Here is a 25,927-nt window from a genome sequence, read left to right on the forward strand (position 1 = left end):
GTAAGAGTGGGAGACTTCCACACCCCAGTCTCACTGTTAGATATGTCTGACAGACAGAAAACTAATAGGGAAATAAGACAACTAACAACTTTCTTTTAAATCAAAAGAAAAGAATGTCGGCTCAACAGGTTAAGTAGATGTGCCTGTCACGTTCTCTACTACTTCCTACTGGTTTTTGGACATTGCAGTCTTAGGAGACCTGAGAAAGCTGGGAATTGTTCACATCCTGGGGTAACTTATTGCTTTGCTCCTGTCCTGGATTTGTGATATGGAACTGCTTAGTGTTCTTTTGACCCTGAGGCTGTTGGCAAAGCAGAGGACGTTATTAAGTTTAGGAAGAAAAAACTTTTCTCTAGGTCCTGGTAATTGAGGAAAAGGAGGATGTCAGGACTTGTGAAATAAGCAAGGTGTATATCTGATCTAGTTCTAGAGAGAGAGCTGTATATCTGACTTGTTCAAGGTGAATGCTTCAATTAAAAGTTCCATGGAACGCACAAGAATTCTTTGAGTTTGTACAAACAGCAGCATATTTAGGCCAGAATGACTGTGACTGATGTTTTTGCCCAATGAAAAGTATCTTTAGAAAACGATCAAAGAGAACTTACGATCTTGATAAGACTGTGAAAAACAGCATGAGAGAGAAATTTGATAGCTTGTTTTTGTCCTCAGACCTTTAAAACTTGCAGGTACATACTTTAATAACCTGCATTTGTATATCTTAAAACACCTTTTATTTTGAACATGGTAAGAAACAATACTGAAATTTGTTAGGTGAGATTGTTCTTTAAAACTGGCAAAGTGTTCCATCCATCAAATTGAAACAGAGATCTTTGAGAAGGATAGAAATTTGCTTGATTATTGAATTAAAAATGACCGAGTACTTACTGAATTGACTACCTAGAGCCACGTCTCAGGTTCCTCCATGGTAGTCAAGGGCAGAAGCTTCGGGGTTATATTTGTCTTCTCATGGTGTTGCACCTGCCAGGCTTTAGAAGACCTCATGTATTAGCAAATGCATAGGAAGACAAGTCTACCTTTGCTGAGCAGCTAGGATGTTGATTCTACATAATTTGATCCATTGTCTGGAGATCTTCCAGAGATTAGATGAAAGGCATTGAAATGGTTGAAATGAATCACTGATGGATGTTGTTCTTTGCACAACTGTCTTCTGTCTTCTTTGGAGAAAATGGGGTGCTGCTGCTAGGAGATAACCTCTCTCTCTGTTATGAAATGATTTTTAATGATTAAATATTTAAATACCATATTTCCTAGATCGATGAGAACTCGAGGACTGTTTATTGGGTATGTATTTAAAGTTATGACTACACTATCGAATCTGCCTGGAGAGCTATGTCTAAGCTTGACTGTACTGGATTTTAACTTAACATGAGAGATTTGTCTGAGTCACAGTCCCAATGAAGGATTTACCAGTGGCATGACCCTGACAGATCCCCTGGTGGATGGGAGGCCACAGCAGGTTGGAGGCAAATAGATATGCCATGCAGATAAATCTAGGGTATAAAGTTTATTTAGTAGGTTTTGAAAGGAATATTAGGTTAAGGGAATAATGGAGGAGGAGGTAAAGGAGGAGGAGGAGGAGAAGGAGGGGAAGGAGGAGGAGGAGGAGGAGGGAAAGGAGGAGGAGGAGGAGATAGAGAGAGAGAGAGATACAAGAGGCAAGTTTGTGTTGCTTTGGTGAGCAGAAGAAGTAGGGTGAGTAGAATTTGTCTCTTAAAGGAACAGGGCACGGATTTCAGAGGGATGGTCAGAAGAATTATAACATTTCCATTTTTCTTTTATTATAAAAAGAAATGGAAGTAGGCTCAACAGGTTAAGGCGATGGTGCAATTAATTTTTTGACAATTTCCTGTTGGATTTTGGTCATCGGAGTTTTAGCAGACTTGAGAAAGCTGGGTGTTGGTCACATCCTGGGGTAGCTGATTGCTTTGCTGCAGTCCAGAATTTGTGATGTGGAACTGTTCAGTGTCTCTTTGACCACACTGGATGTTGGCAGAGCAGAGGACAAGATTAAGTTTAGGGAAAAAAATCTCCCCTGGTGTTTGGGAGACCACAGCCAATAAGAGACAGGCAGATTCACCTTGTGGAGAGAGCTTGGGTACACAGTTTATTTAGTGATTATTGGGAAGGATATAAGAGAAAGGGGATTACGAGATAAGAGGAAGAGAGAGAGAGAGAGAGAGAGAGAGAGAGAGAGAGAGAGAGAAGTGGAGAAGAAAGGAGAGGTGAGGAGGCAGATTAACTTGCCTTGGCATGAATGGAGAGATTGAGGGTAGGTGGAGCTTGTCTCTTAATGAGAAAGGGTATTCAGGTGACAGGGAAGGACAGCAGAATTCTGACATTTACTAGCTGTGGGCATCTAACATCTCATGAAATATATGTTTGCACCTTTAAGGGCAAACACATAAATTTGCACATGGTTTCTTGACTTAATGGTAGGTTATAGTCTGTGTTCAATCAATCCTGCCTCACGAACTTGTCCGCAGTCAATTAAACTATCCTTACTAATCATGAAAATCAGAAAAAAAGATTCATTCAATAGAGTTAACATCACCATATCTCTCCTGTACACCACGTGATTGACATAATGACACTGACCAGGGTTTGTTTTTAAAATCAACCAAACTGTGTTCAGGTTTTTGATCATGATTCAGGACCCATCTATTTACTATCCTATAAATTCCAGAGTTATTAGGAACATAGATAAACAGTTTTTAGGAAGAACCATTGACTTGACAATACACTATTTTTTTGTCTTGTCAGGTATAGAACTAGGTTCCCTTTCTATTCGTTTGACTTTAATGTAATGATTACTGCTAGCCCTTAGCATCATCAAAAATTTATGTTTGGAAACTTTTACCTTCTGGAGTAAATTGTTGGTGATTTTGAGTCTACTGATACACAGGCCATGCTTGCCTAAAATTTGCACAATTATTATTTCACAGAATTATTATTCTGTGAAAATAGATTTTCATTCCCTCATTAATCTGAAATGTGTAAATATTTTTTATGAATGTAAATTTACAAAGAAAACCTATAAGGGAAATTGCAACAACAGTATACTTTTAAAAGAATATTCATATGAATATTCACAATCATATAAATACTTAAACACTCATTTTTGCATATGCCCCTTTGAAGACAAGAAGTAATATAAAATATCTCAAGGGTCTATTAAGACAGTTCAAGAAGCACAGGGACTGGGATTTAAACACTTCTCTTCTACTGAACTGAATGCAACTATCAGGACTCAAATGGTAGAATCAGAGAACTTTAACACTTTTTTTCTCATTTCCATGCATTCCAGGAAGCACACTTGTATGTATGGCATGTATGGCAACTCAAACAGAAACAACTGAATAAATGAACAAATACATATTTAGAAAGGTAAAAGTATATTTAAATGGATAAATGGGGTAATCATTGCTACTCAAAAACAAATGTTTTCACATTGCTGTTTAATTATTTGAATATTTTTTATAAACCAAGTATTTTTAAGATTTGATTACTGAACCTTGTGCAGTATCATCATGAACACAGAATATCTGATTACCAGGATCCTGATATCTTTGGTGATGATGATATCATATCTCTTTCCACTTTTTCAGTATCAGTACATAAGTAAAAACTAACACAGAAGCCCTTCTCTCACATTGTCCATTGTTTTGATCTGAAGAGCAGTCACAGTTAGCTCCTTCAACATTCTGTCATTTGGAAGTTGGTACCTTCTCCTCATGGAAGACTAGAGGGTCAAGGACATGATACCCTTAGATTTCAAACTATTTGTTTTTGCTTTGGAATTAAAGACAGGAATGTTTATCACCTTAAATGGATCATGATCACAACGAGCATCACCTCTTCTAAAAAATGACTGATTTAGGAGAAGGGGCGAAAGATGAATTACATATTGTTAAGGCAGAGACAAAGAATTATGAACAAAGTCAAATTACAGGATCATTTCCAAACACCAAAGTGGCTGTACATTCAGTTTTCAGTTTGAGCTTTGACAGGATATTACCAGCAATATTCAGGTTGAATTCTTTTGCACGGTGCAGAAGTGAACAGCATCTAGTAGCTGTGGAAGAAAAGGCAGAAACTGCAGAGTAATACATGGAAGGTTAAAATGCTCAGATATATTTGGAAAGAGTTATGTACCAGAAAGTGACATTAAAACTAGGTGATGATTATGATGATTATGAGGACGATGATGAATTTTGATGATAAGAAAATGAAATTAAGAAAATATAAACTAATTATGAAATCTGTAAGTACTAATCCAGGATTAAACCAGAAAAAAATCAAAACTATTGACAATATTTTGATATCTCAAGACAATTAAAAAATAGAAGGGAACAAAGCTCTCCATATGCTCAATTGACCTAGTTCTGTAGACTTTGAAGTAAAAATGAAAGTATTGAAAGACTCAGACCTTCAACCAGCCCCATGGTCTGGCAGCCATGGAGACCTACAGAAATGACACAGCAAAATGTAGGCCCCTGACTCAGAAGAATGTCCTGAGCCCCAAACCTTGCTCTAATTACCAGAGAGAAACTGTCAGATAGCCACCATCCTGAAGACCTTATCTTGCTGGACCTTGCCTTAATTACTGGGAAGAAACTGCCAGATATTCTCTATCCTGAGGCCCAGGCCTTGCCTGGTTTGCCTTAATAACTGGAAGAAACTTCCAGAGATTGTCCATATGGTAAGGAACCAATCAGAAGTCACAGAAGATAGCTGGCAGGCTCTGGACTTAATTTACTGATAATGGTGGAATCTAGGAACAGTGGTAAGAGACCCAGAATTGGCCTCCAGGCATAGCAACCATTCTGCAGCTGCAACTGACTAATGAACTCAGGACAGGTTTCCTCAGCCCAATCCTGAAACTGTTACTATGCAACTTCCAGACCACGTGTACCCCTTGACTCTATCTCTAATAAGTGCCCAACCCAATGCAGCAAGGGGGTCCCTTGGAATCTACCCTCTGTTTTGGATGACAGAGAACCCAAGTTAACTTGTAGTTCAAACGAGTCTTTGCTTTTCCATTGAATCTGATATATTTTGGTTTTGGGTGGTCCAGTCTCTGAGCACATGAGTAAAGACTAAAGTAGATTTCTTACCAAAGAAGTCATGTCACCATTTATATAAGAATTAATTCTCATTGAATGAACAGAAATCTATTGAAGATATGAGCCTCGGGGGTTAAGACCTTGTCTTGTTCTTATAGAAATTTTTTTCAGGGGAAAATATGCAATCAATATGAAATTAAGAAAAAATCGAGGGGCAAAAGATTAAAAGTGAAAGGAAAGAAAAGTTTTGAGAATTTTATCTAGCAGTTACTTGTTGAAAGACTTGGCAGCATGTTTAAGAACTGAAGAATATTTCCAGATGCTCATTTAAATAGACTCATGATGAGATGAAGGAAAAGAGAGGAAGATCTTCATCACTAACCTTTTCATCATGACCTCACAGTGGGAAACCAATGACTGCACCTTCTATGCCGCTGTCCAGTCTCCCCACTAGACCCCAGGACCTCCGAGTTCCAACACAGCAGCAGAAACACTGAAAACAGGGACCCCCCTCTGCATCTGTCCAGTGCACCTGGTTTCCACATGGTGTCAGGGGCCTTCGACATCCCTGGATATTCAGACCATTCTCACATACACATTAATTTCTCATCTCATAGTGAAATTTCAACTGAATTAAGAGTCATACTGTGGAGATGATTATGATTACTGGTGATGACGATTTTGATGATGAGACAATTGAAGTGAAGAAAATAAAAACTAAAGAAGTAGTTTGTAAGTGCTACTCCAGATTTAAACCAGAGAAATCTCTAAACTATTAACACTGGAATCAACAGTTCAAGAACTTACAAAATAGAGGGGAAAAACTCTCAAAATGATCAAAGGACCTAGTTCTCTTGACATTGAAGTAGATATGAAAGTATTGAAAGGCCCACATCCTCAGCTAGCCTGCCAATTTCTCAGCAATGACAGCCTACACAAAGACTCATCAAGATATAGGGTCCTGACTCAGTAGAATGGAATGGGTCTCCAATTTTGCACTAATTACTGGAGAGAAACTGCCAGACATCCTCTCTCCTGAGGCGCAGAATTTGCCTGACTTTGTCTTATTTGCTGCCAGAAAACTACCAGCCATACTTCTTCTGGTAAGAAACCAATCATAAGTTACAGAAGTTAGCTTGTAGGCTCTGGTTGAATGTAGCAACAGCAATAATAGCCCCAGAAGTGGCATCCAGGTACAGCAACCTTTCTACAGCTGCTAATGACCAATTAACTCATGAGAGGTTCCCCCAGCTCAATCCTGAGTCTGTTACTATGCAACTTCCAGACCAATAGACACATCCCCTGGCTGTAACTTTAATGAATGCCGAACCTCACTGCAGCTAGGGGGTCTCTCCCCTCTACCTGCAGTGTTGGATGCATGGAGCATTTAAATGACTCATAACTTAGTAAACTCTTTGCTTTTCCATTGTATATGGACTCTTGTCGGTTTTGGATGTTCCAGACTCTGACCAGAGCGGTACAATTTGCAGTTGTTTTCTTATCAAAAGGTCATGTCACCACTTACATGAAAAATTATTTCTGCTGAATGAACAGGAATCTGTTCAATATATATGCCTCAGTGATTAAGAACATTTATTTTTCTTGTAGAAAACATGCTGTCCATTCCCATAATCAATATTGAAGCACAAAACTTTCTGTAATTCAGTTACAGAGATCTGACACCCACATCTCAATTCCATGGGAACCAGGCCCACATGTAGTTCAAATAATACACTCAAGCAAAAAATTACACTCATGAGACAAAATAATTAGTCTAAATACAATTTTACATAACAAAACTTGTCAGATAGACATACTCTGTCTTCCTTCATTTCTTCAACATTGGATAACTGGTTGTCCTTACTATACAAAAGTGGTAGCATTCCATAAGTATACTTGGTTAATCTGTCTAGTATTCATTGCCATGAATTGGGTCTATAAAACTTGTGCTTTCTTTTTAAAAATAGAGCTCCACATTTTGACATTTTTTAGATATGCATAGAACGTTACTAAACCTACTGTAATAACTTGGTCAGTTATTTTCATATTTCTATTGACAAATACATGAGTAAGTAAACTCTGTGTTTTAATAAAGTAAAAAAAAAAGTAGAGCACTCATAGAAGAAAACAATGATACCCTGAAATATAAGCAGTTCTATGAGGCAAAAACCAACAGACATCTAATGTGGGTTTTGCACTGGCTGTGCAGAGGAAGAATACAATGGCACAGAAAGAGTTGGCATCACTGTTTCCCCCCATCTTTGGTTTTTGTCATCATTACTTTACTTTTATCCCATAAAGATAGGGTTGTTTACATGGATAACCCTGGAAGAACTTATGGATAACAGATGGTTGAGACAATCAGGGTAGCAGGTCTTAGTGATATGTTTGTTAACATTACCCATTTCATCTTGCTTTCTCAAATACCATTGCAACTCTTCCTTCCTATATCAGATATTTGAGGTAAAATAAAAACTTTTAAAATATTTTAAGACTCATTACTTTTTGTTACACATTCCATTATCTGTTTTGCACATTTAATTTTTTTACAAGATAAAGTATTAACACGGTTCTTCATGGATTTTCTTTAACTTAAAAGATCTTTTTATATTTGTGCAACACAGAGCAAGTGAAGTGAAAAAATATTTATGGAAATATACCACATAATTAATTATATAGAATCAATATGACAGCCAAGATCACCTGAGTGAATGTCACTGACAACTTTGAACTACATATTTGCCTTTTTAACATACTTTTGTTTATCCATTTTATAAACAAAGTAAGTACATCATGTGAGTGTTAACACTCAGAGTTTGTGGAAGAAATGGCAGGAAAAAAAGAGACATGAGGCAAGTATTGGTTCCTTCTTTATAAGGAAGCTTGAATAGGATCCCTCTGCTCCAGGAAGTATCTATTACAATTCTCATTGAAATGAACCTTTAAAACTTCTGATCTACACTGAACACATAATGATTTTCATTTCCCACCCTGTGTTAAGTTCTTCTGTATATATGTTCATTTTATTGGTGAATGAATAAAGAGGCCATGATGGCTTCTGATAGCACAGATTAAAACTAGGCAGGAAAACTAAACTGAATGATGGGAGAAAGAAGGTAGAGCCTGTGAGAGTCCATTTAACCACTGCAGGAGACTGATGTGCAGGAACCTTGCTGGCAGACCAGAATTTCCTTATTGATTTTCAATCACTGTATCTTTATATTGTGCATAATCACAAGATTTGAATGAAGCTTGTATTTTTTCAATAAGTGAAGAATTAGACTTGAAGGATAAGACTTCTTGAATTACACATATCTAAATAACACTCACATATTCTGATTTGAGTCATAAAGAGTGGAGTAAAAGTCAGTTGTTTTGCTCACTCCAAATCTCAAGTTCTTATTATGTTTTCACATTTTTACTTTTTTAAAAAACTTTTTTTTATTGAGCTATATATTTTTTTCACTTTCCTCCCTATTCTCCCCTCCTCATCAGCCCTCTCCATGAGTTCTGTACTCCCAGTTACTCAGGAGATGTCTTTTTCCTAATACCATGAAGATTGAATCCGTGTATACCTCTCCTATGGTCTTTTTTGTTTTGTAGTTACTCTGGAATGTGATTTGTAGGCAGGATATTATTTGCTTTATGTCTAAATGCCAAGTATGAGTGAATACTCTCATTATTACTTCAGTTGTGATGAAGTATATATTTTTATGTCTCTAAATCACAATCCACAGAAGAGCCTTGACACAGTACTATCCTTGGGGTGAAAGAATCATCTCATTTCATATAAGACTGTAGATATGTCATTAAATAAATCTTCCTTGTTAAGACATGAAGAAAAGAAATTCTTAATGACTGTTGGCAATAGCATTATGAATTATTGAAAAATATTAATACAGAATTTTATGTGGGACTTATGAATCTATAAAGCAAAAGCTATCTTGAGAAAAGGATATTTATATAACTCTATTTCAAAATTTATCTCAATATGAGTGCATCAGGAGTTTGTGGTACTTGTATAGAAGGCTGGATGAATCAATTAACTATGTTGTATCAAACAATATATTCAAATGAAGTGTCTACTTATTTTGAAATATTGACAAGGCAATGAATTATAAAAATTCTTTTTTATTTTCCCACAATTATACCTTGGAGAATTAGGTGTACACATAAAAATTCATGTTCATCTCACAGTAAAATTTCAACTGACTTAAGAGTTTATACTCTCAGTGATGATTATGATGATGATGATGATGATGATTTCATCATGAGAAAATAAAGTTAAGAAAATAAAGATTAATTAACAATTATGTAAGTGCTACTTCAGGTTCAAGTCGAAAAAAAACCTATAAATGTTTAACACTAGATTAATAGCATATGAAACTTACAAAATTGAGGGGAAAATTTCTCAAAACGCTAAAGGACTTTGGTGTGTTACCACTGAACAAATATGAAAGAATCAAAAGGCTCACACCCTCACCTAGTCTCCCACTTTGACAGCCATGATTGTCTACTGAAAAGACACAGCAAAATGTAAGACCCTGACTCAGTAGGATGTGCTGAGTCTCTGACCTTACCTGAATCACTGGGGAGAAACTGTCACATAACCTCTATCCTGAGGCCCTGATCTTAACTTGTTTTTCCCTAATACTGTGAAGAAACTGGCAGACATCCTCCTTATGGTAAGGAACCAATCAAAAGTCAGAGAAGTTAGCTTCTGGGCTCAGGAAGTGCTTTCCTGATATTGATCAAATGTAGCAACAGCAGTAGTGGTCTCAGGGATGGTCTCCAGTTTTATTATCCTTTCTACGGCTGTAACTGAGCAATTAACTCATAGCAGGGTCCCCTAGTCAATCTTGATACTGTTACTATGCAAATTCCAGATCACCAGATGCACCCCTGGCTCTTCCTCTAATAAATGCCCAAACCACTGCAGCTAGAGGGTCTGCTCTACTCTACCTGATTTGTTGGATGGGTAGAAAACCGAAGTTAACTTGTAATTAAAAGACTCTTTGCTTTAGCATTTGATCAGGACTCTTGGAGATTTTGGGGATTCCAGACTCTAGGCAAGAGATGACAGACTAATTCTGTTACAGAGATCTAGCATGCACAACATAATTTCATGGGCACAAGGTCCATATATAGTGCAAAAACATACTCTCAAGGACAACACTTATAACACAAAATACATTAATGTAAAAAAGCTTTCAGATAAAAAAGCTCATTAGGTAGAAATACTTTGTCTTCATTTATTTCTTCAACATTGGATAACTGTTTGTCATTACTGTCCTTCAAAATGGTAACATTCCCTACCTGTTCCTAGTAAAATTTTCTAGATCTCATAGCCAAGAATGGGGCCTCTATATTTCCAGCAATATTCTTAATTGTAGATCTCCACTCTTTGACACTTTATTTAGATATGTATAGAATAGAATTAACCACTCAGTAATATCTGTTGTCAGCTTTGAAATAATTGAGAAATGCATGAGTAAGTAAAATCTGTGTTTTAATAAAGCAAAAAAAATTGAGCAATCATAGGAGAACACACTATGATACACTGCAATATTAACACGTATATGAGGAGAAAGCACCAGACACCTAACAAGGGGACAGCTCCGGCTGTCCACTGGTAGGCGTCAATGGCACAAAAAGAGTTTCCCTCACCATGTTTCCTGTCTTTGTCTTTCCTTATTATTACCTTATCTTATCCCATAAAGATAGCATCGTTCACATGGATAACCATGGAAGAACTTACAGACAAATGATAGCTCAGGCAATCAAGGTAGCAGATCTGAGTGATTTATTTGTTAACATCTGCCATTTCATCTTGCCTTCTCCAATAACATTGCAACTCTTCCTTTTTATATCAGATATTTGAGGTAAAATAAAAGCTATTAAAATATATAAGAGTCATTACTTTTTGGTTACACATTCTACCATCTCTTGCACATTTAATATTCTACAAGATTAAGTATTAAGTTAGATCTTCATGAATGCTTTACTTTAAGGTCCTTTTCGGTCTTGTGAACCATAGAGCATCTGAAGAGATAAACGTATTTATGGGAAAATACCACATATGTGATAAACAAGAATAAATATGGTAGCACAAGATCACCTGAATAAATTTCACTGACAACTCTGAACTACATATTTGCCATTTTCATATACTTTAGATCCTCAATTTTGTAAATAATGTAATTACAGCATAATATTATTCATGTGAGTATTATCTCTAACAGAATGTATAAGAAATGGTAGGAAAATATCACAAGGGTAAGCAACCCTTCCTTCTGTATAAGGAAACATGAATTGGATCACTCTACTATAGGAATTATCTATTACAATTCTCCTTGAAAAGAACCTTTAAAACAGCTGATCTACACTGACAAATTTATGTTTTTCATTTCCCACCTGATATGAGAAGTCCTTCTGTATAGGTATTGCTTTTATTGGTGAATGAATATAGAAGCATTGGTGGTCTCAGACAGAACCAAGTAGTGAAAGGCAGGAAAACTAACGGACTTGGAGAAAGAAGTCAGGGAGAGGCCTTTTAGCTACTGCAGGAAACAGATGCACAGGAACCTTGCTGATAAACTGTGAGCTTCATGGTAAAAGATAAAATAACAGCATGGGTTCATTTGAGATATAAGAACTGGCTAGCAATACGCTTAAGCAGTGTTAATATAATACAGTTTCTGTGTGGTTATTATGGGTTAGGGCAGCCAGGAAACAAACAAACATCCCATGGCTGAATCCCTCATGTTTCTTTTCTTTCTTTTTTTCTATCTTTCTTTTTTCATTTCTTTTAGATTCTTGAGATAGTGTTTCTTTGTGTAACCACTGTGGCTGTCCTGTAACTTACTTTGTAGACCATATTGGCCTAGAAAACACAAAGATCCTTCTGCCTCTGCCTCAAAAGAACTGGGATTAAAGGTATGTGGTGTGTGCTAGCACCACCTGGTGTATCCCTTAAGTTTCTTCATTTAATTGAATGGTAGTTCAGTCTTAGAGCACAGGTATCATTGATTACTCAGTGTTAATGGGACATGGGATTCTGAAAAGTGGGAAAGACCTGAAGTTCTACCAGAATTTCCTAATTGATTTTTCAGTCATATTCTTAATATTGTGCACAATCCAAAGATTTAAAGAAATCATGTATTTTCTCAATATGTGAAGGACTAGAATGGAAAGATAAAGCTTCTTGATTTATTTAAATATACACTTACATATTCTGATTTGAGTAGTAAAGGGTGGAGTAAAAGTCAGTTGTCTGCTCACTCCAAATCTCAAGATCATGCTTACTATGTTTTCTTATTTTCACTTTTTAAAAACTGTTTTTATGGAGCTATAAATGCTTTCCTCTCTCCTCCCTTTTTCCCTCTCCCCCTCTACCATCTCCCTGAGTTCCATGCTTCCACTTACTCAGGAGATCTTTTCTTTTTCTACTTCCCATGAGGATTGGATCCATGTATGTCTCTCTTCGGGTCTTCTTTGTTCTCTAGTTTCTCTGGCATTGTTCATTGTATGTAGGATTTTCTTTGCTTTATGTCTAAAAGCCACTTTTGAGTGATTACTCTTTTTTTTTGCTTTTAATGTGATGAGGTATATATCCCTCTGACTCTAAATAACAATTCAGAGAAGAGCCTTGACATAGTGCTACCCTTGGGGTGAAAGTGTCATCTCATTTCAATGACGAGAGTAGATAAAGTAACTGCAAAAAACTTCCATTTATGACACAAAGACTGGAAAATTAATGACTGTTGGCAATAGCATTAGAGATGATTCAAAAAATTAACACAAACACTTATATGGGACCATATGAATTTGCAAAGCACAAAATATCTTGTCAAAAGGATATCTATATAACTTTATTTCAAAATTTATCTCAATGTGAGAGTATCAGAAGGTTTTGGTAGTTGTATAAAGACTGTATGAATCATTTGACTATGTTGTGTCTAACAAATATTCAAATAAAGTGTCAACTTATTTTGAAAGAATGACAAGGCAAGGAATTATAAATTATTTTTTCAATGTGTTCACAAGAATAATTGGAGAATTTGATTTCCACATACAATTTATTTCTTATCTTTCAATGAAATCTTAATGATGATGATGATGATTTTTATGATGAGAAATTGAAGTTAAGAAAATGAAATAAATGAAGAATTCTTAAAATGCTAACACAGGTTCAAACCAGAAATAAAATCAAATCGATTAACACTCTGTTTAATATCTCATGATACTTTTGAAATATAGGGAAAAAACTCTCAAAATGCCCAAGGGATCTAGTTCTGTTGACATTGAAGCAAATATGAAAGCATTGAAAGGCCCATAGCCTCACCAAGCCCCCCACTTTGACAGCCATGACTGCCTACAGAGAAGATACAGCAAGATGTAAGACTCTGACTTCACAGGATGTGGTGAGACTCTGACCTTACCCTAATCACTGGAGAGAGACTGTCACGTAGCCTGTATCCTGAGGGTCTAACCTTTTCTTGTTTTTTCCTTATACTGGGAAGAAACTGCCAGACATCCGCGATGTGGTAAGTAACCAATCAGAAGTCACAGAAGTTAGCTGGCGGCTCTAGATGTACTTTCCTGATTATGGTCAAATGGAGCAAAAGCTTTAGTAGTCCCAGGCATTATCTCCAATTATAGTCAACGTTCTGCAGACATTGCCATATGGTAAGGAACCAATCAGAAGTCACAGAAGTTACCTGGTAGGCTCTAGAGGTACTTTACTGATTATGGTCAAATGCATCAACAGCATTAGCAGTCCCTGTGATTGTTTCCAATTATAGTAAACTTTGTGCAGCTGTAACTGACCAATTAACTCATGACAGATTCCTCCAGCCCAATCTGAGACTGTTACTATGCAACTTTCAGAACCCCAGATGCAACCCCTGACTCCGCCTCTAATGAATGCCTCACCCTACTGTGGCTAGAGAGTCTGTTCAGCTGCACCCGATTTGTTTAATGGATAGAGAACCCAAGTTAACTTGCAATTCAAAAGACTCTTTGCTTTTTCATTGGATCTGGTCTCTTTGGTAAATTTTGGGGTTACAGACTCTAGGTTTGAAAAAAGTAATTCTTTAATGACTGTTGGCAATAGCACTAGGAATGATGGACAAATTAACACAGAAATTTATATGGGATCATATGAATCTACAAAGCATGAATTGTCTTGAGAAAAGCATGTTCATATAACTCTATTTCAAAATACATCTCATCGTGAGGGCATCAGGAAGTTATGGTACTTGTTTAAAAACTCTCTACAAGAATGACTATGTCGTTTCAAATAAATATTAAAATAATGTGCAAACTTAAATTGAAAGATTGAAAAGGCAAAGAATTATAAAGAATATTTTTATTGTCTCATAACTATAGATTGGAGAATATGATTTCCACATCCAAATTTATGTCTCATTTCACACTGAAATTTCAACTGACTTAGGACTTCATAATCTTTTTTTTTTTTAAGTTTTACCCTAAGTTCTTTATTTTCCATGGTTTATAAGCCAAAGCTTACGCGATCCTAAATCCCTGAGGGGCCAGAAGTCCCACCGCGAAAAATAGCAAACAGACCCAAGACTTGAGGAAAGTACACGGAGGGATGGGTAAATCTGATGTCCATATCTGGCGCTCAGCTGAGTTAGAAAATGCAGACGTTTTTAGCCTGGAATGTATGAGCTGAGTGAAGGAATGTTAGAAATGCTGAAGTAAGAATTCCATCGTGCCCGGGCCTCGCTGGAGCCACGCCACAGGATGTCACCAAGCACCTCTCAGAGGGTCAGCCCCCGCTCCTCAAACAGTTGCTTTAGTGCCTCTTCCAGTCGCTGGTTCGTTCCTTGAAGCCCCTTCACCACCTGGGCTGCCCACTCGAAGTATTCCTGGACTCGCTGTTCTGACCACCCTTGAGGAGTGCAGCGATTCAGGTCTCTCAAATTGTATAGTTTGTCTGCCAGTTTCACCAGTTTGGCCCCTGGGCTGCTGTGGGGTGCCTGCTCCACCTGTTGCCGCTTTCTTTCCAGTTTGGGCAGAGTCTTGTCATCTGTCACTTCCTCCACTAAGCGCCGAACCTGGGCTCCAAAGTGCAGCTCTACCTCATCCAGGGTAGTGTCTGTGTCTTCTACTGTATCGTGGAGCAGGGCCGCCTGGGGAGTCCCCCCCCCCCCCCCGTTCAGTCCGGGGGCACTAGCCTACTACCAGTCAAAGGGCACCTATTGTTCTACAGTGTCTCCAATTCCCACACCAGCCTCCTGGCAGAGAAGGGTAAAGTTACCGATGGGGTGGTTGATGTAGGGAGTCCCTTCGGGATCTTTCCGTCGCTGCTGCCGGTGTTTGCGAGCGGCGAAGTCAGCAGCCTCCAGCAGCTGAGCCGCCTCGGAGCCCATCGCGCGGGTGGCGCGGGTGGCGGGGCAGGACTTCATAATCTTGTGCAAAGCAGTGGTTGCACACAACTTTAATCCCAGGAGTGGGGAATCAAAAGGATGTGGATCTCTATGGCTTTGAAGCCAGCCTGATGTAAAGTGCTATTTCCAGTATAGGCTCCAAAAAAAACCAGAAAAACCTTGTCTTGAAAAAAAAAGCCCACAAAACCTAACCCCCAAAAAATGAAAAAAAATCCGCAATAATTTCATAGTACTAAAACTACAGTCTAAAATTACATGCTCTATACCCCATAAGAGAATATACAGAAAGAGATTTTCTTTCTTTGAGTATGGAGTAGACAATACATATTATCTATTACATAACTGACTAAAAATTTATGAGGATGTTCAGGAAATAAACTGTTGTTATGTTAAATATCTTTGATAGGAATAAACATATGTTGCAAGCAATCCAGATACAGGAAATATTTAGGAATATATATGAAAAAAGACATAGTATGTATGTGTGCATGTGTTTTCCCTGTAATATGCTACAATTTAAAATACTGAAGACACAGTCTACACAATGTATAGAAAGAGAAACATGGGATGAAAATTATCCAATTAAAATTGGAAAAGTAATAATAGGAACATTCCCTCAGAGCTCACATGCCTTTGACCCTAGCACTTGGGAGATATAGGCAGGACATTTTCTGTGAGTTCAAGGCCAGCCTGGTCTACAGATCCAGTTCCAGGACTGGATACTTAGGTAATGAGAATCCATGCCTAGAAAATTGAAAAAAAAATATGGCAATTGCAAAGACAGATTTTAAAATGACTTTATTTTATATTTTGCTAGAGTGTAACAGTGTTTGGTTAGATGTATGTGGAACTCACTGTCTCCAGATCATGGGGAGGGCAGCAGAGTCCCACTGATTTCCTGGGACGGGTGTCTCAGATCCATCTCAGCACAGATGTGGGTGCTGTAATTGAACACAGACTCTCTGGAAGAGTATTCAGTGGTTTTAACCACTGAGAAAATCCCAACAGCAAAGGCAGGTTTTTAAGGCCAATATTAATTACTAATATTAACATTAAGCCTCCATTAAGAGCAAAAATGTTCTGAAAGCCTCTATCACCTTGAGAAAATGTTGTAGACTTAACAGTTGTTTCCTCAAGTGGAAGGGTTGAGGGCAAGAGGCCAGAGATATGTAATATTTTCAGTTGATAAGAGAGGTTCTTTCATCATCTTGTGACAAGACACACACTATGGAAAAATGGTGTATGAACCATATTCTAGAGTTCCTGGTTTAGGTAGAAATAACTGAGTGCATAAAGAAAACACAGTAAACAGAGAGAGAGGTCAAATGAACTATGTACCTTAAGTAGCTTGTGAGGGACTCTAAATCTCTCTCCTTGTCCAGAATTAGTGTTATAATTCAAGACACAATGAAGATGAGTTTTGACGTATAATGAAAGATTTAGATGTCAGCCCTTGTTGTAAGGATGAGGACAAAGTTCTTTCACCTAGCTCTACTATTCCCCTGAATCTTTAGTTTGGACTCTTATTTGATTTCAACATATTTACCCACTATTAGTAGAGCACCTGTAGTAGAAATTACCGAGAAAGATAATGTCCAAGGAATCAGGACTTTTAATCTCATTTTTGTATGCTGATATTGAGAAATAGAATAAAACCTACCAAACTGGACAGAATGGTCATAAGATGAGAGGTTATGAAAAATATTACAGTTGCTTATTGGGATGGGATGGCACAGGTGATAGGGAAATAAATTATTAAAAATTATTTAAATAAGTGGAATGGCATTGTCAAACCCCACTAGCATACTAGGTAAGAATGGATAAAGCTCTAGAGATCGATACCTGACAGCATAAGGTTTAGCCTTTTCATGAATATTTTGGGTCAAGTTTCTGTTTGATTTAATGTTTTCTTTGACTGATTAGTATATTTCCTCTATTGTATCTTCAGTGCTTGAGATTCTCTCTTCCATCTCTTGTATTTTGCTGTTCATGCTTGTGTTTGTAGTTCCTGCTTATTTTCTCATGAGTTCTGCTACTATTATTCCCTTGTCTTAAGTTGTCTCTATTTCAGTTTTCATGTGTTGAATAGTTTCAAATGTTTGATTGCTTTTTCCTGGTACTCTTTAAGGAACTTGCTGATGTCTTCCATTTTTTTTTGTTTGTCTTTTCGTCCATATTTCTTTGAGGGAATTTCTCATTTCTTTCTTTTTTTTTTAGTCCATACTAGTTCTTTATTTAAACTTGCCAATCATGTATGAGAAAGAATTTATGCCCTCCCTGTATGACACCAATAAAACTAAGTAAATACTTCAGAATAAATTCTAGTCCAGTAGTTAAATATCGAGTAATTATACATGTAAATTAAAGTCAAACAGTCTGGCTTTCCCAAATAGAGGGTGGTTAACTAAATAATTGTAACAATTACCAAATTAGTAGAAATAAATAACATATTAAAAGATTATTCTGCTTTAGTGCAAGTTTTACAGGTATTTAGACATTTATCATAATAATATATCACAATAAATTTTCCCTCCATGTTGCATAAGATGTAATTACATAAACCTGTATTCAGCTATTTTTGTTTTTTTTGAAAGTAATTTTATTAAGTTATAAAAGTTTCCATTTCTGCCCCTCTTCCCAACACCCTCCCACTCCCCCCACTCCCTCTCCTCCTCCCTCTTCATCCCTTAGGGCAGTCAGGGTTTCCTGCCCTGTGGGAAGTTCCAGTTCCTCCCCCCTCCCTCCAGGTCCAGGAAGGTGAGTATCCAAACAGACTGGATCCCCAAAATCCAGTATATGCAGAGGAAACAAGTCCCATTGTCATAGTCAATGACTTTTCAAAAAGACTTCGGGCCAGCCACATTCAGAGAATCCGGCCAAATTCCGAGAATCTGGTTAGATCACGTCCTCGTTCAGTCCCAGTCCAACTGGCTTTGGTAAACTCTCATTAGATCCATCCCCTTGTATCAGTGGGTGATAGCATTTCTTTATGTGTTCAAACATTGTCCAGAATTTATTTTTTGGATCATTTTTGTGCTTCATCTATATTTGTTCAAGTCTTACTATTATAGAGTCTTTTGCTTTTACTCGTGTTGTGTTGCTCTTTGTGGTGTTGCCTGTGTTCTTACCTTTTCCATGCATCTTTTCCTTTAATAGGTGTGGTTGGGGCTTTCTGTGATTCTGTTGATTAATCTTCTAGGCTCCAGTGAATCCAAAGCTCAGATGATTGTTCCTCATGGTACAATCAATGCCACAATACTAGTTGTTGGGGTCATGGTTTGTCTTCACAGAAATAGAATCCCTAACAAAGAAAAAGCTGACACCAGGGACTGGGGTATTGCTGTGAAAGGCCTGCCCATATTTAGTTTAGAGTAATATGGACTTTGGGAGTTTATATTAGGAAAGCAAGGGGATGCTTTAAGTGTGATCTCCCTGGGCAATTCTAGTAGGATCATGGAAGACAGTGGTGCTGAATGCAATTAGATGAATTCGGGGGATCAAGAGGTTTCAGAGCATATGAAAATTAGCATGTTCTGGAAACTGATCTTGTAATATCTTGGTGAAAAATGTAGCTTTTTTGCCCTTGTTTGAAGAATCTGCCTGAGGCTAAATTAATGAGTTTTGGATTAATTCCATTGGCAGAGGAATTATCAAAGGGCTTACTATTGACCCTATAGTCTGGTTATTAGTGGTAACTCTAAGTAAGATTTATGATGAAAAGGAACAAGTTGAGCAGGGTCAATTACAGAATGTGAATTTTAAGAGAAAAAGAGAAGCAAGAACTAGAATGGAGCAAAATCCTGTGTTCAAGAAGATTAACAGTTTAAGAAATGTAATTTTGGGAGTGGTGAACTCAGAAGCAAGATCCCACTCAGCTAAGTTTCCAACTTGTGAAAAGGAACTAAGGAAAAGCTAGAATCAGTGTGAACAGGCACACCTTTAGACCTAGCACTTAGAAGGTTGAGTCTACCGAATCTCTGAGTTTAAGGCCTACATGGTCTATGGAGCAAGTCTGAGCAGAACCAAGCCTGGCCAGTGAACAAAACTATGAAACAGAGAGAGGGTGAAAACATAACTGAATGAGAGCAGCATGTTCTATCCCTGACAAGCAGCAGAATTTGACAGCTTTGGGCACATAGTTCATGTTTTAGGGTTTATCATAGATAAATGAGTCTATGCAGTTTGTGTCCACACCTAAGGAAAATGCTGAGGTTGAGCGTAGATCAGGAGGTCAAGAGATATCATTTTGTGAAGCTGTGACATTGAAACCTGGAGTGCCCTGGAAAGCCCAAGATGTTAGAAATGTCAGAATAATAGGATATATGCTGAGAATAGATGCTAACAGGGAATATAACCAGCCTTAGAGAAAGAAGTGTGGTGCAGTCAACAGAGCTGAATAAAGATGAAGACATAAAGAGGGTTTTGACATCAGACAAGGAGAAGGTGTTTGAAGCTTTCCCAGATGACTCATACAGTGAGCCACCCCAATTAAATGACTTCCTTATAAGAGGTACCATGGTCATGGTTCTTTTTCATAGCAATAAAAACCTTAACTAAAACACTGGAGGATTTCAAACAAAATCAAAACATTCATTCTTCAGTTTCACCAGGAAAAAATTAGAAATAAGGTAAGTGGAATGATAGCAAATTTTCTCCTTGAATAAATTAAATCCAGCAGCTGGAAAAATCTATATTTTGTCTACATTTAGATGTACCGAAAAACTTACAGCATCATGACGCTCGCAGGTCCCCTGGTGAATGGGAGGCCATAGTGGGTTGGAGGCAGACAGATATGGCATGCAGAGAGAGATTTGGTACATGGTATATTTAGTGGGTATGGTGAAGCATATAAGGTTTAAGCAATTATGGTAAGAAGAGAAAAACAGAGTGAGACAGAGAGAGAGGGAGAGAGAGAGAGAGAGAGAGAGAGAGAGAGAGAGAGAGAGAGAGAGAAGGAAGATAGGATTAGCTTTCATGGTGAGCTGGGGGAGATTGAGTGAGGGTGGGGGAATTTGTCTCTTAAAGGAACAGGGTACCCATGTCACAGGGAAGTTGAGAAGAAGTATAACATTTCCATTTTTTGTTTTTACAATAAAAAGGTAAGTAGATAGGCTTAAAAGGTTGAGCGGATGGAGCTTTCAAGTTCTCTACTACTTCCTAATGGTTTGTGTACATTGCAGTCTTAGGAGACCTGTGAAAGCTGGGTATTCCTCACACCCTGGGGTAGCTGATTGCTTTGCTCCTGTTCAGGATTTGTGATGTGGAACTGTTCAGTGCCTCTTTGACCAGGCAGGCTGTTGACAGAGTGGAGGACAAGGTTAATTTAAGGAAGAAAAACTTTTCTCTAGGTCCTGGTAATTGAGGAAAAGAAGAGTGTCAGGATCAGAGAAATGAGAGAGAAGTATGTCTGACCTGTTTCAGGTAAGAGAGCTGTGTATCAGACTTGTTTAAGGTGAATGTTTTAATTAGAGTCCATAGATTCACAAGAATTCTTTAGTTTGTACAAAAGGCAACATATTTAGGCCACAATGACTGTGATTGATATTTTTGCCCAATGAGAAGTATCTTTAGAAAATGACCAAAAAGAACTTAAAATCTTGATAAAACTATGAAAGGCACCAAGCAACATGAGAGAGAAATCTGATAACTTATTTTGGTCCTTAGACCTTTATAACTTGCAGATACACATTTTAATAACCTGCATTTGTATATCTTAAAACACCTTTAATTTAGAACATGGTAAGACAATATACTGAAAATTGTTAGGTAACATTGTCCTTTTAAACTTGCAAAGCATCTCTCCCATCAAATTGCATCAGAGATCTTTGAGAAGGATAGAATTTTAATTGAATATTGAATTAAAAATGACAAAGAACTTACTCAATTGACTACCTAAAGCCAAGTCTCAGATTCCTCCATTGTCATCAAGGGCAGGAGCTTCAGGGCTGTAATTGTCTTCTGACAATGCAGGGTCTCCCAGGCTTTTTAAGACCTTGTGTATTGGCAAATATGTAGGAGGACAAGCATACCTTGGCTGAGCAGCTAGGCTGTTGATTCTAGTTAATATCTTCCATTGTCTTGAGATCTTCAAGTGATTAGATGAGAGGCGATTTCACTTGTTGAAGCTAATTTCAGATGGATGTTGTTCTGTGGCTATCTGTCTTCTGTCTTCTTTGGAGGAAATAGGGTGCTGCTGCTAGGTGCCAACCTGCCTCTCTGTTATGAAATGACTTTCAGTAATGAAACTTTTAAATGCCATATTTCCCAGATCTCTGAGAGCTCGAAGACTGTTTATGGGGTATGTATTTAAAGTTATGACTACAGTATAGAATCTGCCTAGAGACCTGTGTCCAAGCTTGACTGTACTGGATTTTAACTAAAAATGTGAGATTAGGTGAGGTTGTCCTTGTAAACTGGGAAAACCACTCAGCCATCAAATTGCATCAGAGATCTTTGAGAAGGATAGAACTTTACTTGGTTATTGAATTAAAAAGACAAGAGAACTTACTCGACTGTTGACCTAGAGCCACGTCTCAATTTCCTCTGTGGTCATCATGGCCAGAAGCATCAGGGTTGTATTTGTTTTCTGTTGGTGCAGGGCCTGCCAGGCTCTAGAAGACCACATGGATTAGGAAATCTATCAGAATACAACCCTACTAGCCCTGAGCAGCTAGACTGTCTATTCTAGTCAATCAGATTCACTGTCTGGAGATCTTCAGGAGTTTAGATGAAAGACAGTTCGACCCAGTGGTTAGTACTTTTGCTTGATGAAGCAAATTGTGGATAGACGTTGTTCTGTGCCCATCTATCTACTGTATTCTTTGGAAGAAATGGGGTGCTGCTGCCAGGAGCCAAACTCTCTCTGTGTTATGAAAAGCCTTAAAATAATTAAACATTTTAATTTCATATTCCCCATGATCTCTGAGAGGTGAGGGCTGTTTATCTGGTATATATTTAATGTTATGAGTACAGTATAGAATCTGCCTGCAGATCCCTGTCCAAGCTTGACTGTCCTGGTTTTTAACTTAACATGTGAGATTTTTCTTAGTCACAGCACCAGTAAAATATTTACCATCGGCACGACCCTGGAAGGACCCCTGGTGGTTGGGAGACCACAGCGAATGGTAGACAGGCAGAAACACCTTGAAGAAAGATTGGGTACACAGTTTATTTAGTGGCTATTGTAAAGGATATAAGAGTGAGGGAAGGGGAAATGAAGAGACAGAGAGACAGAGAAAGAGGAGAATGGGGAAAGCAGAAAGGGAGAGGCAGTGTTTATCTCTTCAGAAGAAAAATTGGGAGAGAGAGAGAGAGAGAGAGAGAGAGAGAGAGAGAGAGAGAGGAGGTGAGGAGGCATATTAGCTTGCCTTGGCATAAAGGGGGAGATTGAAGGAGGGTGGAGCTTCTCTCATAAAGGACAGGGTATTCAGGTGACAAGGAAGACCAGAAGAATTCTGACATTATTAGCTGTGGACATCTATCATCTCATTAAATCTATGTTTGCTCCTTTTAAGAACAAACACACAAATTTCCACATTGTTTCTTGACTTAGTGGTTGGTTATAATCTATGTCCAATCAATCCAGCCTCAAGAATTTGTCCTCAGTCAATTAACATATCCTAATTAATCATGATATTTAAAAAAAGTTTCATTCAATAGAATTAACATCACCATATCTAACCTGTACACTACATGATTGACACAATGACACTGAGAAGGGTTTGTTTTTAAGATCAACCAATCTGTGTTCAGGTTCTTGGTCCTGATTTAGAACCCATGTATGTGCTACCCTATAAAATCCAGAGTTATTAGGAACATAGGTAAACAACTTTAGGAAGAACCACATACTTGACAATACACTAACTTTCTATTCTCCAGGGTATAGCTCTCGGTTTCCTTCTTTTTCATTTGAGTTTAATGTAATGATTACTGCCAGCATGTAGGAACACCAAAAATTTCTGTTAGCAATCTTTTATCTTTTGGAGTAAAATTTTGGTCAGTTTGAGTCTACTGATACCCAGGCCATGCTTCCCTAAAATTTGTACTAGACCACCCTGTGAAAATATGGTTCTTATTCTCCCATAAATCAGAAATCTTTAAAATTTGTTTGAGAGAATGCAAATTTACAAAGAAAACCTCTAAGAGAAAATAGCAACAAACGTAAACCGTTAATAGAATATTTGTGGGAATATTCCAATCACACATATACACCCTCACACACTCATGTATGCATGTGTCCACTTTGAAGGACAAGAAGCAATATAAAATATCTCAAATGGGTCTATTAAAACAGTTCAAGAAGCAAAGGGACTGGGCTTTAAGCACTTCTCTTCTACTGAACTAAATTCAATTACCAGGACTAAATAGTAGAAACAGGGAACTGTGAAGCACAAGTTTTTTTTTCTTCATGTTTGCATATGCCCAGATGCATACAAGTATGTATGGCTAGTATGGAATGTACCAACATAAACAAATGAATAAATAAAGAATAAGTATGCAGAAATGAGTAAACATGGTAGTCATTGGTACTCAAAGAACATATGTTTTAACATTGCTATTTAAGTATTTAAATATTTCACATATACTAAGTGATTGATAAGATTCACTGACTGAACCTTGTTAAGTATGGTGATGCACACAGAATACCCGACTATCAGGATCCCGATAGCTTTGATAATGGTAATGTCATGTCTCTCGTCACTTTTTTCAGTATCAATACATGAAGAAATCTAACACAGAAGCCCTTCTGTCTCCTTGTCTTATGTTTCTGTTCTGAAGAGCAGCCAGCAGTTAGTTCCTTCAAGATTCTATCATTTGGAAGTTGATACCTTCACCTCATCAAGAGTATATAGTCAAGGACATGATACCCTTAGCCCTTAGACTTCAAAAGATTTTTTTTTGCTCTTGAAATAAAAGCAGAAATCTTTATCACCTTAAAGGGACAATGATGACAACAAGTATCAACTGATCTAAAGAATATCTGATTTAGGGGATGGGACAAAAGAAGAATTACATATTGTTATGATGATGATGATTGATTATGAGAAAATGAAGTTAAGAAAACTAAACTAATGAAGAAGTCTGTAAGTGCTAAACCAGGATCAAACCAGAAAAAAATCAGAACTATTAACACTATGATTAATAGCTCATGAAATTTAAAAACAGAGCAGGAATAACTCTCCAAATGCCCAGAGTACCTCTGTTGGTAATGAAGTAAAAACGAAAGCATTGAAAGACCTAGACCCTCAAACAACCCCTTGGTTTAGCAGCCATGAAGACCTACAGAATAGATAAAGCAAGATGTAGGCCCCTGACTCAGCAGAATGTGCTGAGCCCTAAACCTTGCCCTAATTACCTGGGGGAGAAACTGCCAGATAGACTTTATCTTGAGAGCCAGATCTTGCCTGGTTTGACTTAATAACTGGGAAGAAACTGCCAGACATCGTCCATATGGTAAGGAACCAATCAGAAGTCACAGAAGTTAGCTGGCAGGCTCTGGACTTAATTTACTGATAATGGTGGAATTCAGAAACAGAAGTAAGAGCCCCAGGATTGTCCTCCAGATATAGCAACCACTCTGCAGCTGCAACTGACCAATTAACTCAGGACAGCCAATCCTGAGACTGTTACTATGCAACTTCCAGGCCACCAGATGCTCCCCCTGGCTAATGAATGCCTCACCCCACTGCAGATTGAAGGTCCCTCCTCCTTCACCCACTGTTTTGTATGGATAGAGAACCCAAGTTAAATTGCATTTCAAAGACTTTTGCTTATTCATTGGATCTGGTCTCTTGATGGTTTTGGGTGGTCCCAACTTTGGGCAAATGAGTAGAGACTAAAGTTGATTTCTTACCAAAGAAGTCATGTCACCATTTATATGAAAAATTAAGTTTCATTGAATGAACAGAATCTATTGAAAGATCTATGACTCAGTGGTTAAGAGCTTCTCTTGTTCTTATAGAAACCATGCCTTCCTTTACCAGAATCAATATTTTTGAATAAAACTTTCTGTAAATCTGTTACAGAGATCTAATACCCACTTTAATTCCACAGGCACCAGGCCCCCATGCGGAGTAAAATCATACACTGAAGCAAAAACAATTACACTCATAAGAAAAAATATATTAATCTAAATAAGATTTTAGATAAGAATGTTGTTCAGGTAGAAATGTTTTGTCTTCATTTATTTCTTCAACATTGGATAACTGGTTGTCCTTACTATACTGTAAAATGCAAACATTACCTACTTGTATCTGGTAAATCTGTCAAGTATTCATTTCCAAGACTGTGGCCTCTAAAATTCTTGCTTTCTTTTTAAAAGTTGAGGTTCATCCTTTACAGATTTTTGTTTAGATATATATAGAATGCTATTAAACACACAGCAATAACTGGTCATATATGAAAATATTGACACATGCTCAAGTAAGT

The 25,927-nt window shown here is 37.6% G+C and overlaps 1 pseudogene; it reads right to left on the bottom strand.

Moving 5' to 3' along the window:
* Positions 1-14,553: 14,553 nt before the first annotated feature.
* Positions 14,554-15,500, bottom strand: LOC148118167 (guanosine-3',5'-bis(diphosphate) 3'-pyrophosphohydrolase MESH1-like; annotated as a pseudogene).
* Between the last annotated feature and the right edge of the window lie 10,427 nt (positions 15,501-25,927).

This window comes from Myodes glareolus, chromosome 24 (genome assembly GCF_982192425.1).
Source record: "Myodes glareolus chromosome 24, mMyoGla1.1, whole genome shotgun sequence".
Lineage (NCBI taxonomy): Eukaryota > Metazoa > Chordata > Mammalia > Rodentia > Cricetidae > Myodes > Myodes glareolus.